At 37.8% G+C, this 14901-nt stretch overlaps 1 protein-coding gene across 1 annotated transcript in view; it reads right to left on the reverse strand.

Annotated features, from left to right (window-relative positions):
- The window catches only part of SLCO5A1 (solute carrier organic anion transporter family member 5A1), a 282587-nt gene that overhangs the window by 44616 nt on the left and 223070 nt on the right, over positions 1-14901 (reverse strand).

Genomic DNA, 14901 nt, shown 5'->3' on the forward strand with positions numbered 1-14901 from the left:
CACCTCAATACCAGCACTGCTTACGGTAGCGGTGAGCTGGCTAAACGTGCTCGTGCACGATTTCGCCATAGGAATCAATGGAGCAGATTTGGCTGAAAAAAAACCAACACCTGCAAAAAAGCAGCGTTCAGCTCCTAACGCAGCCCCATTGATTCCTATGAGGAAATAAAAGTTATGTCTACACCTAACACCCTAACATGAACCCCAAGTCTAAACACCCCTAATCTTACACTTATTAACCCCTAATCTGTTGTCGCCGACACCTGCTTTATATTATTAACCCCTAATCTGCCGCTCCGGACACCGCCGCCACCTACATTATACTTATGAACCCCTAATCTGATGCCCCCAACATCGCTGAACCCTACATTATATTTATTAACCCCTAATCTGCCGCCCCCAATGTCGCTGCAATCTAACTACATTTATTAACCCTAATCTGCTGCCCACAACATCGCCGCCACTATAATATATTAACCCCTAAACCTAAGTCTAACCCTAACCCTAACAACCCCCTTACTTAAATATAATTTAAATAAATATAAATAAAATTACTATTATTAACTAAATAATTCCTATTTAAAACTAAATACTTACCTATAAAATAAACCCTAAGATAGCTACAATATAACTAATAGTTACATTGTAGCTAGCTTAGGGTTTATTTTTATTTTACATGCAAGTTTGTATTTATTTTAACTAGGTAGAATAACTATTTAATAACTACCTAGCTAAAATAAGTACAAATTGACCTGTAAAATAAAACCTAACCTAAGTTACAATTACACCTAACACTACACTATAATTAAATGAATTACCTAAATTAATTACAATTAATTACAATTAAATTAAATAAACTAAAGTACAAAAAAACACACTAAATTACAGAAAATAATAAAATAATTACAATTTTTTTAAACTAATTACACCTAATCTAATCCCCCTAATAAAATAAAAAAGCCCCCCAAAATAAAAAAAATCCCTACACTATACTAAATTACAAATAGCCCTTAAAAGGGCTTTTTGCGGGGCATTGCCCCAAAGTAATCAGCTCTTTTACCTGTAAAAAAAATACAATAACCCCCAACATTAAAACCCACCACCCACACACTCAACCCTACTCTAAAACCCACCCAATCCCCCCTTAATAAAACCTAACACTAACCCCTTGAAGATCACCCTACCTTGAGACGTCTTCACCCAACTGGGCAGAAGTGGTCCTCCAGACGGTCCGAAGTCTTCATCCTATCCGGGTAGAAGAGGTCCTCCAGACGGCCAGAAGTCTTCATCCAGGCGGCATCTTCTATCTTCATCTATCGTCATCCAAGATGGGGTCCCTTCAATTCCGATTGGCTGATAGAATTCTATCAGCCAATCGGAATTAAGGTAGAAAAAATCCTATTGGCTGATCCAATCAGCCAATAGGATTGAGCACGCATTCTATTGGCTGTTCCAATCAGCCAATAGAATGCGAGCTCAATCCTATTGGCTGATTGGATCAGCCAATAGGATTGAACTTCAATCCTATTGGCTGATTGGATCAGCCAATAGGATTTTTTCTACCTTAATTCTGATTGGCTGATAGAATTCTATCAGCCAATCGGAATTGAAGGGACACCATCTTGGATGACGTCACTTAAAGGTACCGTCATTTAGTGTTAGTCGTCGGAAAGAAGAGGATGCTCCGCGTCGGATGTCTTGAAGATGGACCCGCTCCGCTCCGAATGGATGAAGATAGAAGATGAAGACTTCTGGTCCTCTGGAGGACCTCTTCTGCCTGGATAGGATGAAGACTTCAGACCATCTGGAGGACCACTTCTGTCCGGTTGGGTGAAGATGTCTCAAGGTAGGGTGATCTTCAGTGGGTTAGTGTTAGGTTTTATTAAGGGGGGATTGGGTGGGTTTTAGAGTAGGGTTGGGTGTGTGGGTGGTGGGTTTTAATGTTGGGGGGGGTATTGTATTTTTTTTACAGGTAAAAGAGCTGATTACTTTAGGGCAATGCCCCGCAAAAAGCCCTTTTAAGGGCTATTTGTAATTTAGTGTAGGGTAGGGCTTTTTTTTATTTGGGGGGCTTTTTTATTTTATTTGCAGGATTAGAGTAGGTGTAATTAGTTTAAAAAATTGTAATTATTTTATTATTTTCTGTAATTTAGTGTTTGTTTGTTTTTGTACTTTAGTTTATTTAATTTAATTGTAATAAATTGTAGTTAATTTAGTTAATTTATTTAATGATAGTGTAGTGTTAGGTGTAATTGTAACTTAGGTTAGGTTTTATTTTACAGGTATATTTGTACTTATTTTAGCTAGGTAGTTATTAAATAGTTAATAACTATTTAATAACTATTGTACCTAGTTAAAATAAATACAAAGTTGCCTGTAAAATAAATATAAACCCTGAGCTAGATACAAATGTAACTATTAGTTATATTGTAGCTATCTTAGGGTTTATTTTATAGGTAAGTATTTAGTTTTAAATAGGAAAAATTTAGTTAATTGTAGTAATTTTATTTAGATTATTTAAAATTATATTTAAGTTAGAGGGGTGTTAGGGTTAGACTTAGGTTTAGGGGTTAATACATTTAATATAGTTGCGGCGACGTTGGGGGCAGCAGATTAGGGGTTAATAAATGTAAGTAGGTGTCGGCGATGTTAGGGACGGCAGATTAGGGGTTAAAAAAATGTAACTAATGTTTGCGAGGCGGGAGTGCAGCGGTTTAGGGGTTAATATATTTATTGAAGTGGCGGCGATGTCCGGTCGGCAGATTAGGGGTTAAAATATTTATTTAAGTGTTTGCGATGTGGGGGGGCTTGGTTTAGGGGTTAATAGGTAGTTTATGGGTATTAGTGTACTTTTTAGCACTTTAGTTAAGAGTTTTATGTTACGGCGTTAGCCCATAAAACTCTTAACTACTGACTTTTAAATGCGGTAGGAGTCTTGACAGGAGAGGATGTACCGCCCACTTTTTCCAAGACTCGTATTACCGGCGTTAGGAAAATCTCATTGAAAAGATAGGATACGCAATTTACGTAAGTGGATTTGCGGTATGCTCGAGTCGTGGAAAAAAAGTGAGTCTCGTAATACCAGCGTTAGGAAAAAAGCAGCATTGGGACCTCTCAACGCTGCTTTTTAACCCTAACGCAAAATTCGTAATCTAGCCGTTTGTTTTGTAGTTATTATCAGTTAAAGCCAATTGGGATCAGATATGTAGCAGTTAGCTATGATAAGTCAGCAGGGTGTGCACTAACCCACATTTTTTTCTTTCATGATTCGGATAGAGCATGTAATTTTAAGCAACTTTCTAATTTACTCCTATTATCAAATTGTATTCGTTCTCTTGCTATGTTTATTTGAGAAGGCAGGAATGAAAACTTTGGAGCTGGCCTATTTTTTGTTCAGTACCCTGGATAGGGCTTGCTGATTGGTGCTTGCATTTAGCCATCCAATCAGCAAGTGCAACCCAGGTTCTCAACCTAAAATGGGCCGGCACCAAAGCTTTTATTCCTGCTTTTTTAAATAAAGCTAGCAAGATAATGAAGAAAAATTTATATTAGAAGTAAATTAGAAAGCTGCTTAAAATTGCATGCTCTATCCGAATCATGAAAGAAAAAAATTGGTTTTAGTACCCCTTTAAATAACATAAATAAGCAGTTTTTTTACTATGTATAATTAAATATTTATGGGGTATTACATTTTGACTTTAATATCATTTTAATTACAAAAAAATATCTTAAAGATCAAACTATAAAATGAATCCTAATGGTGCCAGTGAAATAAAATAATTGAACGGTTAATTCACTTTTCAGTAACCTTCAGACATAGACATATCAGATAAGTGTGATCTTACATATATCACGTTGCACTGGTTTAAAAGTGAAAGGCTGGAATCCTAACATGCTGAGTATTTGCTTCCTGAAAGCTGAGCTCACTTTTCAGACTGGCAGCTGATATGTCATGTAAAAATCATAGCCCTTGTCCTTGACAGCTTATCAAGTTGACTGCAGATATAAAGGGAATTCTTCCCCACAAGATCTTCTGCAAACATACTCAAAGCTATAAAGTAATCATACACCAAACCATATTTTCAGAACATAAAATGTATAAAATTTAATATTTTGTTTATAATTCTGGCACCTAAGGGTTTATGGCATTGTGCTTGTGTGTGGTTTGTGTATGAGTGAGTGTCTGTGTGGTGTATTTGTGTATGGTGGTATGTGTGCGTCTGAGGGGCATGTTTGTGTGTGTGAATGTGGGTGTGTTTGTAGTGAGTGTGTGAATGGGTGGTGAGTGTGTGTATATTTGTGTGGTGTGACAGTGTATATATGTGTGTGTCAGTGTATATATCTGTGTATGTGTGGTATGTCAGTGTGTGTTATCTTTGTGCGCATGAGTGAGAGTATATTTGTGTGGTATGTCAGTGTGTATTTATATGTGTGTCAGTGTATATATGTTTGTGACATCTGTGTGTGCATGAGTGAGAATATATTTGTGTGGTATGTCAGTGTGTATATGTGTGTGTGTGTCAGTGTATATGTGTGTATGTCAGTGTGTGACATGTGTGTGCGCAAGCATGTGAATGGTGTTGTGCTGTCCAGTAAAATCTTCTTAAATGTCTTTTTTTTTTTTTTTTTAAAGGTGTTAAATGTATAATGCCTCCTATACCCCAATGTTTAACACATATGGAACAGAAAATAAGTGAGGGCAGTCTAGGTGGTCAAGTCTCTGTTTACATGTGCTACTGACAACAAAAGAGGTACAATTATTGATTTGTATATTACTGGCAGCCAAGGGGTAAAATGACTGCCTAGTTGTGAAAAATATACATGGTAGTATCAAGAGTGGGGTCTAAGGTAGAGCTTTGGTGGGGGGGGGGGGGGAGTTGTGTGACCCCCACAGACCATCATGCACACTCACCTACAGATTGTCCAGTATTTTTTTGGAGCTGGCAACCCTAGAAATAACAGAAGACCCAAATGGGAGTTTTATGTGCTTTAGAAACAATATGAAATACATTTTTATTTTTCCAATTAAACTGGGTATAGGTTTTGGGTTCATACATATATGTATGATACATGAAAGGGGAGCATTTGCTAGTCACAGTTGTGAATATGGTATAGACTGTGCCAGTCATCTGAGCAGGACCACAAATGTGTCAGTAGGCAGATAATTGCACTAAGCAAGAGAAGGGCATTTAGTGCTTCCTAAGTAACATACCTTGATGGAGCATTAAAGGCAATGTTTTATTTATGCATCAGAAATTATTGCTATATAGCTTCTAAGAGTGTCAGGGATCTGCATTCCACAAGGTACATGAGAGCCTCTTTGGGGGAGTGGTTCAACTATAATTTCCATAGCTAAATTATATGAAAAGCTGGAAAAAATAATTAATAAAAGTGCATTGCAAAGTTTTTTTTTTTGTTATAGATAAGTAAATATTTGGTCTAGTGGAGCCCTATTGATAGTGCAGGGTTTTATATCAATATTGTAGGCCCGTGCTAAGAATAGTGCACAATCTGGTATTACAAGTCCATAGTAAAACAGAATTACCAGATAATTTTTACCACGGCCAACATCTCTTTAGCGCTCCCTATTATTACAATGAATAGCGTGGTTGCACTAAGCATTGCTCAAATTACAAGTTGCGAGTTATGTGTTGCATTTGAGATGTGAAGTAGCATTTGCCCCTCCTGTAATTTTCTCACCACTTGGAGTACAAACTGCAGGGGGGGGGACAATTAAACGTCAGTTGTTTTTTTTTTAAATCTCCCTAAATGTAGCTCAGTCTGGAAGACTCACCCCAAGGCAGAAGGGCGCAGGGGTAGAGATGATGACAGTGTTTTCCACAGTAAATGAGATTTGGGAAATAGGGAGATTGGTATAGGGAGGAAATAGAAGGAGCTCAGTTTTAGAGGTTTAGCTTTAGGTAGTGAGAAGACATCCAGGAGGAGATATTAGCTAGGCAGCAGGGGACACGAGTCAGCTGGGGGGAGGAAATGTCTGGTGCAGACGTGTAGATTTGGATATCATCAGCATAATGATTATACTGAAATCCACAGTACTTGTTTATTGAGCCTAGAGATGATGTGTAGACTGAGAACAAAAGGGGACCTATAACTGAGCCTTGAGATACCCCAACAGAGAGGGGTAGAAGGGAGGAGAACGAACCAGAGAAGGATAAACTGATGGTACAGTTATAAAGATAGGAAGAAAGCCACAGTAGAGCTGTTGCACAAATTCCAAAGGATTGAAAGGTCTGGAGCAGTAATGAATGGTCAACAGTGGCAAAGGCCGCAGAAAGGTCTAAAAGAATTAGCACAGAGTTATGACCTTTAGACTTGGCAATAAGCAGGTCATTTGTCACCTTGGTGATGGCAGTTTCAGTATAGTGTATAAAAAAATAGTATGCAATTGATACAAATATAGAATAAAACTTCCCTGAAGAAGATGCTGCCAGCCAACTGATCCTAAAAGCAAGCTTGTAAAGACAGTGCTTCACTCCTAATCTATTACTGAAGTCAGGAATCTTAGGAGAAAACCAATCACAGCATAGTGTTTTATACCTTAGACAATTTCCCACTAAATGGAAAGTACTCACAGGGAAATGTGTTCCAAAATGAAGTTTATTATATCTTCAACAAGACAAACTTTATACAAAAGCAATGATCCTCACAGCGAGTATATTTTAAAAAGTTTAATAAAAACAGATAAGCAGCTTCAGTGTGTTTTTATTAAACTTTTTAAAATACACTTGCCGTGAGTATTGTCCTGTTTTGAATAAAGTTTGTCCCGTTGAAGATTTAATAAACTTCATTTCGGAACACATTTCCCTCAAAGTACTTTACATTTAGTAGATAAGGGATAACACACTATGCTGTGCTTCGTTTTCTCCTAAGACTTCAGCGACACCTGAAGAGTGAAGTGCCACCATTACATGCTTGAGTTTCAGTACAGTTTTGGGTGTAGGTAGGTGGCGGCCATCTTCTTGACCCTGATTGCAAGAGGGTCAAGAAGATGGTTAGATGAGAGAAAGTGTGATAAGACTTTATAAACAATCCGCTCAATAAGTTTAGAGGTGAGGGGAAGAAGAGAGATTGGGTGATAGTTGCAAGGGGATGCTGGATTCAGTGAACGTTTTTTTAGAATAGGTGTGATTAGAGCATGTTTAAGGGATGATGGAAATGTACCGTATTTAAGGGTAAGGTTGAATATGTGTGTGTGGATGTATGTAAGAGTATGGGGAAGGGAAAGTAGCGGATGTGAGGGATTAGGGTCAAGGAGACACGTAGTAAGATGGGAAGATGAAAGGAGAGCAGAAACTGTCTCCCCTGTAACAGGATGTTATATGACAAGGTGTTTGACATTGTATATATATATATATATATACATACATATAAATATATATATATATATATATATATATATATATATATACACACACACACATATATATACACACACACACACACACACACACACATATATATACACACACACACACATATATATACACACACACACATATATATACACACACACACACACACATATATATACACACACACACATATATATACACACACACATATATATACACACACACACATATATATACACACACACACACACATATATATACACACACACACATATATATACACACACACACACATATATATACACACACACACACACACATATATATGTTTGTATGTATGTATATATTTTATGTGTGTATGTATATGTACATATATACATGCACATATACAAATATTCTCACACATTTTATATATAAACCTTGTCATCATAAGCCATATCCCTTTAGAAACAATCGGCTAGATTACGAGTTGTGCGTTAGGGTAAAAAAGCAGCGTTAAGAGGTCCTAACGCTGCTTTTTTACGCCCGCTGCTATTACGAGTCTTGCAGGTTTAGGGTATCCGCACACTTCTTTAGCCTTACCGCAAAATGACTTACGTAAACTTCGTAAAGTCTTTTTCTATGGGACTTCCATAGTGCGGGTATTACGATACTGTCCTGGGAGGCCAAAAAGTGAGCGTGCAGCCTACCCTGTCAAGAGTCCTAACGTATTTAAAAATCAGTAGTTATGAGTTTTACACTACAACGCTGTAGCATAAAACTCATAACTAAAGTGCTAAAAAGTACACTAACACCCATAAACTACCTATTAACCCCTAAACCGAGGCCCTCCCGCATCGCAAATGCTAAAATAAAAATTTTAACCCCTAATCTGCTGCTCCGGATACCGCCGCCACCTACATTGTATTTCTGAACCCCTAATCTGCTGCCCCCAACATCGCCGCCACCTACATTATATTTATTAACCCCTAATCTGCCGCCCCAATATCGCCGCCACCTACCTACACTTATTAATCCCTAATCTGCCGCCCCCAACGTCGCCGCCACTATAATAAACGTATTAACCCCTAAACCGCCCCACTCCCGCCTCGCAAACATTAGTTAAATATTATTAACCCCTAATCTGCAGTCCCTAACATTGCCGCCACCTACGTACATTTATTAACCCCTAATCTGCCGCCCCCAACGTCGCCGCAACTATATTAAAGTTATTAACCCCTAAACCTAAGTCTAACCCTAAACCTAACACCCACTAACTAAAATATAATTTAAATAAATCTAAATAAATATTCCTATCATTAACTAAATTATTCCTATTTAAAATGAAATACTTAACTGTAAAATAAACCCTACGCTAGCTACAATATAACTAATAGTTACATTGTAGCTAGCTTAGGATTTATTTTTATTTTATAGGCAAGTTTGTATTTATTTTAACTAGGTAAAATTGTTATTAAATAGTTATTAACTATTTAATAACTACCTAGCTAAAATAAATACAAATTGACCTGTAAAATAAAACCTAACCTAAGTTACACTAACACCTAACACTACACTACAATTAAATAAATTAACTAAATTAAATACAATTACCTAAATTAAATTAATTTAGCTAAAGAACAAAAACAAAAAAAAAACATAAAATTACAGAAAATAATAAACAAATTACAGAAATTTAAACTAATTACACCTAAACTAATAGCCCTATTAAAATAAAAAAGCCCCCCCAAAATAAAAAAAAAACCCTAGCCTAAACTAAACTACCAATAGCCCTTAAAAGGGCCTTTTGCAGGGCATTGCCCCAAAGTATTCAGCTCTTTTACCTGTAAAACAAAATACAAACAACCCCCCCCAACAGTAAAACCCAACACCCACACAACCAACCTCCCAAATAAAATACTATCTAAAAAAACCTAAGCTCCCCATTGCACTGAAAAGGGCATTTGGATGGGCATTGCCCTTAAAAGGGCAGTTAGCTCTTTTGCCGCCCAAACCCTAATCTAAAAAAATAAAACCCACCCAATACACCCTTAAAAAGACCTAACACTAACCCCCTGAAGATCGACTTACCGGAAGATGTCTTCATACAAGCCGGGCAAAGTGGTCCTCCAGACGGGCAGAAGTCTTCATCCAAGCCGGACAGAAGTGGTCCTCCAGACAGGCAGAAGTCTTCATCCAAGCCGGGCAGAAGTGGTCCTCCAAACGGGCAGAAGTCTTCATCCAGGCGGCATCTTCTATCTTCATCCATCCGGCGCAGAGTGGGTCCATTTTCAAGACATCCGACTCGGAGTATCCTCTTCATCCGACGACTAAAACAGAATGAAGGTACCTTTAAGTGATGTCATCCAAGATGGCATCCCTTAGATTCCGATTGGGTGATAGAATTCTATCAGCCAATCGGAATTAAGGTAGAAAGAAATTCTATTTGCTGATGCAATAGCAATATGATTGAGCAATATGATTGAGCTCACATTCTATTGGCTGATTGGAACAGCCAATAGAATGCGAGCTCAATCCTATTGGCTGATTGGATCAGCCAATAGGATTGAACTTCAATCCTATTGGCTGATTGCATCAGCCAATAGGATTTTTTCTACTTTAATTCCGATTGGCTGATAGAATTCTATCAGCCAATTGGAATCTAAGGGACACCATCTTGGATGAAGTCACTTAAAGGTACCTTCATTCTGTTTTAGTCGTCGGATGAAGAGGATGCTCCGCGTCGGATGTCTTGAAGATGGACCCGCTCCGCGCTGGATGGATGAAGATAGAAGATGCCGTCTGGATGAAGACTTCTGCCCGTCTGGAGGACCCCTTCTGTCCGGCTTGGATGAAGACTTCTGCCCGTCTGGAGGACCACTTCTGCCCGGCTTGGATGAAGACTTCTGCCCGTCTGGAGGATTACTTCGCCTGGCTTGGATGAAGACGTCTCCCGGTAAGTCGATCTTCAGGGGGTTAGTGCTAGGTTTTTTTAAGGGTATATTGGGTGGGTTTTATTTTTTAGATTAGGGTGTGGGGGCGGCAAAAGAGCTAACTGCCCTTTTAATGGCAATGCCCATCCAAATGCCCTTTTCAGGGCAATGGGAAGCTTAGTTTTTTTTAGATAGTATTTTATTTGGGGGGTTGGTTGTGTGGGTGGTGGGCTTTTCTGTTGGGGGGGTTGTTTGTATTTTGTTTTACAGGTAAAAGAGCTGATTACTTTAGGGCAATGCCCCGCAAAAGGCCCTTTTAAGGGCTATTGGTAGTTTTTTATTTTGGGGGGGCTTTTTTTATTTTAATAGGGCTATTAGATTAGGTGTAATTAGTTTAAATGTCTGTAATTTGTTTATTATTTTCTATAATTTAGTGGGGGTTTTTTGGGGGCGGCAGATTAGGGGTTAATAAATGTAGGTAGGAGGCGATGTTAGGGACGGCAGATTAGTCATTAATAATATTTAACTAATGTTTGCAAGGCGGGAGTGGGGCGGTTTAGGGGTTAATATGTTTATTATAGTGGCGGCGATGTTGGGGGCGGCAGATTATGGGTTAATAAGTGTAGGTAGGTGGCAGCGACATTGGGGGCGGCAGATAAGGGGTTAATAAATATAATGTAGGTGGCGGCGATGTTGGGGGCAGCAGATTAGGGGTTCATAAGTATAATGTAGGTGGCGGCAGGTGTCGGGAGCGGCAGATTAGGGGTTAATAATATAATGCAAGTGGTGACGATGTCGGGGGCGGCAGATTAGGGGTTAATAAGTGTAAGTTTAGGGGTGTTTAAACTCTGGGTTCATGTTAGGGTGTTAGGTGTAGACAAAACTTTTATTTCCCCATAGGAATCAATGGGGCTGTGTTAGTGAGTTTTACGCTGCTTTTTTGCAGGTGTTAGAATTTTTTAAGCCGGCTCTCCCCGTTGATCCTTATGGGGAAATCAAGCACGTACGACCTGCTCACCGCTGACTTAAGCAGTGCTGGTATTGGAGTGCGGTAATGAGCAAAATGTTGCTCAACGCTCACATCTTGTCTTTTAATGACAGGTTTCTGAAAACTCGTAATACCAGCGCTGCAGGTAAGTGAGCGGTGAGAAAAAACTGCTCATTAACACCGCATAGCCTCTAACGCAAAACTCGTAATCTAGGTGAATGTTAACACATTTTGTTGTTTTTATAATACAAATACTTGAAATAGCATTGTTCTTCACCCAGAAGAAAATGTATATATATATATATATATATATATATATATATATAAAACATTTTCTTCTGAGTGAAGGGCAACTCTATTTCAACTTTTTCTTAATGCACCTTTGGCTTTAGCGTACTTAGCGCACCTTTGGGTTAGTGCCAAGAACAGGCTTTTGTAGTGCGTCCCATAGAAGTCTGTGAGGAAAGATACTTTCCACCACCAGATATTAACATGGCTGAGGATTTTGCTTTACTTTTAACTTGTAAATAATTTGAGTGCAAGAATAGGAGCGGTATTGCTTTAAATTGAGTGTTGCTAGTTCTCAGTAGCACTAATATGTTTGCTCTAGGCCTTTATTGGGAATTAAATTTCAAGTTTAATGATTATTTACATACGACTTGATGATGATTGTAACAGAGAACATCTAAAGAATAATTTATATAATATTACCCCTTAGGTCGTCAGAGAGCACAGCATTACTGTGTAATGTGTTGCAGTCATAACTGGCAGCCAATGGGTTAACATCGCTCATATATTTAATCCTGGCATTTGGGAATGTGCTTTCATGGCATTTCTTAAAATGACTCAAACAGATCACTCATGTTTTTTAAATCATCTCTCAAACTGAGATAATGAGCATGTTTCATAACACTAATCAGTAGCTAATAAGGCAGTTTAGGGTCCTTCTCACATATATATCTAGGCACATATATCATATATCTCTCCCTGACAGGAGGCGCTCATGCAGAAAACATATCTGCAAGATCAGCTGGGCCAGCACTGATGACTCTGCACTTCTGCATGATCAGCGCTCATTCTTTATTTTGCATCTATATTTAGCATCAATACTTCCAATTAAATCTAAAATACTATTAAGACATGCTGAAACCCTTCTGGGTTCCTGTTACTTATTCTAAAGTATCCTGCAGCTGATGAAGACTCTTGTGTGCCAAGAATGGTTACATCCACATTACTTCTGTCACTAATCCACATAATGGGCTAGATTACAAGTGTAGCCCTAAATTAGAGCGCCCGCAAACTTGCAGATTTGCCCTTTTGCGGGTACGAGGTAATTAATCAGCCATTACAAGTGGCTAGTCGTTTCTACCAGGGGCTCGCGCTAGCAATTAGCGCTTATGAAATTAACCAGAGATCAGATCTCTGGTTTATTTTATTAATGTGCCTCAAATGCCTCTAAAATACAGTGTAGTGTATTTTATTTAAAAAAAAAAAAAAAAAAAAAAAAAAAAAAAACAGCATCTTTATTTTTTAATAAAATAACTGCACTAGGCAGTATTTTGGGGTTAAAGTTGGCAGGAGTAGGGTGTTAGAAAAAAAAAAAACGTCACTCAAAAGTGCCTTTACATAGCGGTCTATGGGAACTGTGTCATCCCAGTAAATATATATGTATATGCTTATATACATATATATTTTTGTGTTAATATGTGTATACAGTATACCCCCTTCGCTGCGCTTAGGTTCTGTGCCGTCTCTGAACGAGGCTCCCATTGAAGCCTTTGGAAGTGCGCTCTCGTGAGGGCAATGCTTCCCAGCAATGCGAATGCGAGCTCGCGATCACATTGCTGACAACTTGTAATACCAGCGCACATTAGCATTCGCTGGTATTACACAGTGGAGCGCAAATATCGCTTAATGAAAGCGATATTTAGTGCTCCACTTGTAGTCTGGCCCAATTGTATTGGATCATATTGTATTTTTTACATAATTGCATTGATTACAGCAATCTATATGCCTGGGCCTAATGCTGTTTGTTTTTTTGATAATAGAAGAAAAATTGCAAAATGTCTCAAAACTGCATTTTCTATATGACTCATGAAAGTTGAATTTTTACTTTAGTGCCTTTTTAAGGCAACTATAGGGGTTAATGGCAGGAACGCCCACTAACAATAGGCACAAAAGGTGAAAGGAAGCGCAATGAATTTTGAGCGTGAACTTGCCTTTACAACCAGGGCCCTAACCTCATGGGAGCGTCTACGAATCAAGCCCATGGTGCCATTGTTCTCAGTGTCAGTAAATTACTCTCTTTTTCTCTCACTTTCTACTTAACTTTATTCATCTTATTTACTATTGACAGTACTATTCTTTTTTTTTTTTAACGGGTTCTAATAAATATTTGTATAACAAACTAATATTAAAATGAAATATATTGTGGGGGGATAAAAAAAATTAAAAAAGGAAAAAAATATTTGAACAAATGAAACTTTCCTGACAAGTATAATTTGGCCATTTTACAGACTGGGCATATGACGACACAAATAGTTTGATATTGCCTGAGATGAGTGTTTCGTAATGTTTTGACCAGCCTTATTTGTAAAAATGTGATAAACATCCTGGTGCTATTACGGTACTGGCAGAAGCATGTTGAGACCAAACAATTTATAGCGACTATAGCAAAATACAGTTTGCAATTGTATCTTAAAAGGGACATGAAACCCCCCAAAAAATCTTTCATAACTGAGATAGATCATACAATTTTAAGCAACTTTCTAATTTACTTCTATTAACAAATTTGCTTTATTCTCTTGGTATCCTTTGTTGAAGGTGCAGCAATGCACTACTTGGAGTTACATGAAAACACTGGGAGAGCCAATGACAACAGGAATTTAAGTGCTGCCACCAATTAGAAGCTAGCTCCCAGTAGTTTGATGCTGCTCTTGAGCCTACCTAGGTATCCTTTTCAATAAAGGATATCAAGAGAATAAAGCAAATTAAATAACAGAAGTAAATTGGAAAGTTGTTTAAAATGACGTGCTCTATCAGAATCATGTAAGAAATATTTTAGGTTTCATGTCCCTTTAATCCTGACGCCAATTACTGTGTGCTGCTGCTTCACACAAAGCTGTTCTGAAGTTGTTAAAACATTAGTACAAGGAAACACGTGCATTATATTTAAACCTATAATTCCTAAAGGAAAAGAAAAAATGTTGTTCATTATTTTTTAAATTAATGAAAATATATAAATATGTTCATGATTTTTTAATGGTATTTTTGGGCACATACTGATCATCATGCACAATATTTAGATGCTTATGGACACCTTTAGACATTTATTGTTTTTCAATTGCACTCTTATTCAATCATTTATCCTTCTAATAATTCCCAATACATTTTAATGGGACATCAGTTAGTGTTGATCTTTATAAAGGCTCAATATTAGCTAATTTTTTTAACAAATTGAGGCCTATGTCTGGCTGTCTGCAAGAGTTTTTACAGCACCTAGGAAAAAGCAGAACTAAAATGTGTGCTTTGGTAATCAAAACTCAAAAAAAGACATCTGAGAGGGAAGACAAGCATACAGTGGGTGATGTGAAGCCTTCCCTACTACACATTTTTAGGAAATATATTA

This window comes from Bombina bombina, chromosome 5 (assembly GCF_027579735.1).
Source record: "Bombina bombina isolate aBomBom1 chromosome 5, aBomBom1.pri, whole genome shotgun sequence".
Lineage (NCBI taxonomy): Eukaryota > Metazoa > Chordata > Amphibia > Anura > Bombinatoridae > Bombina > Bombina bombina.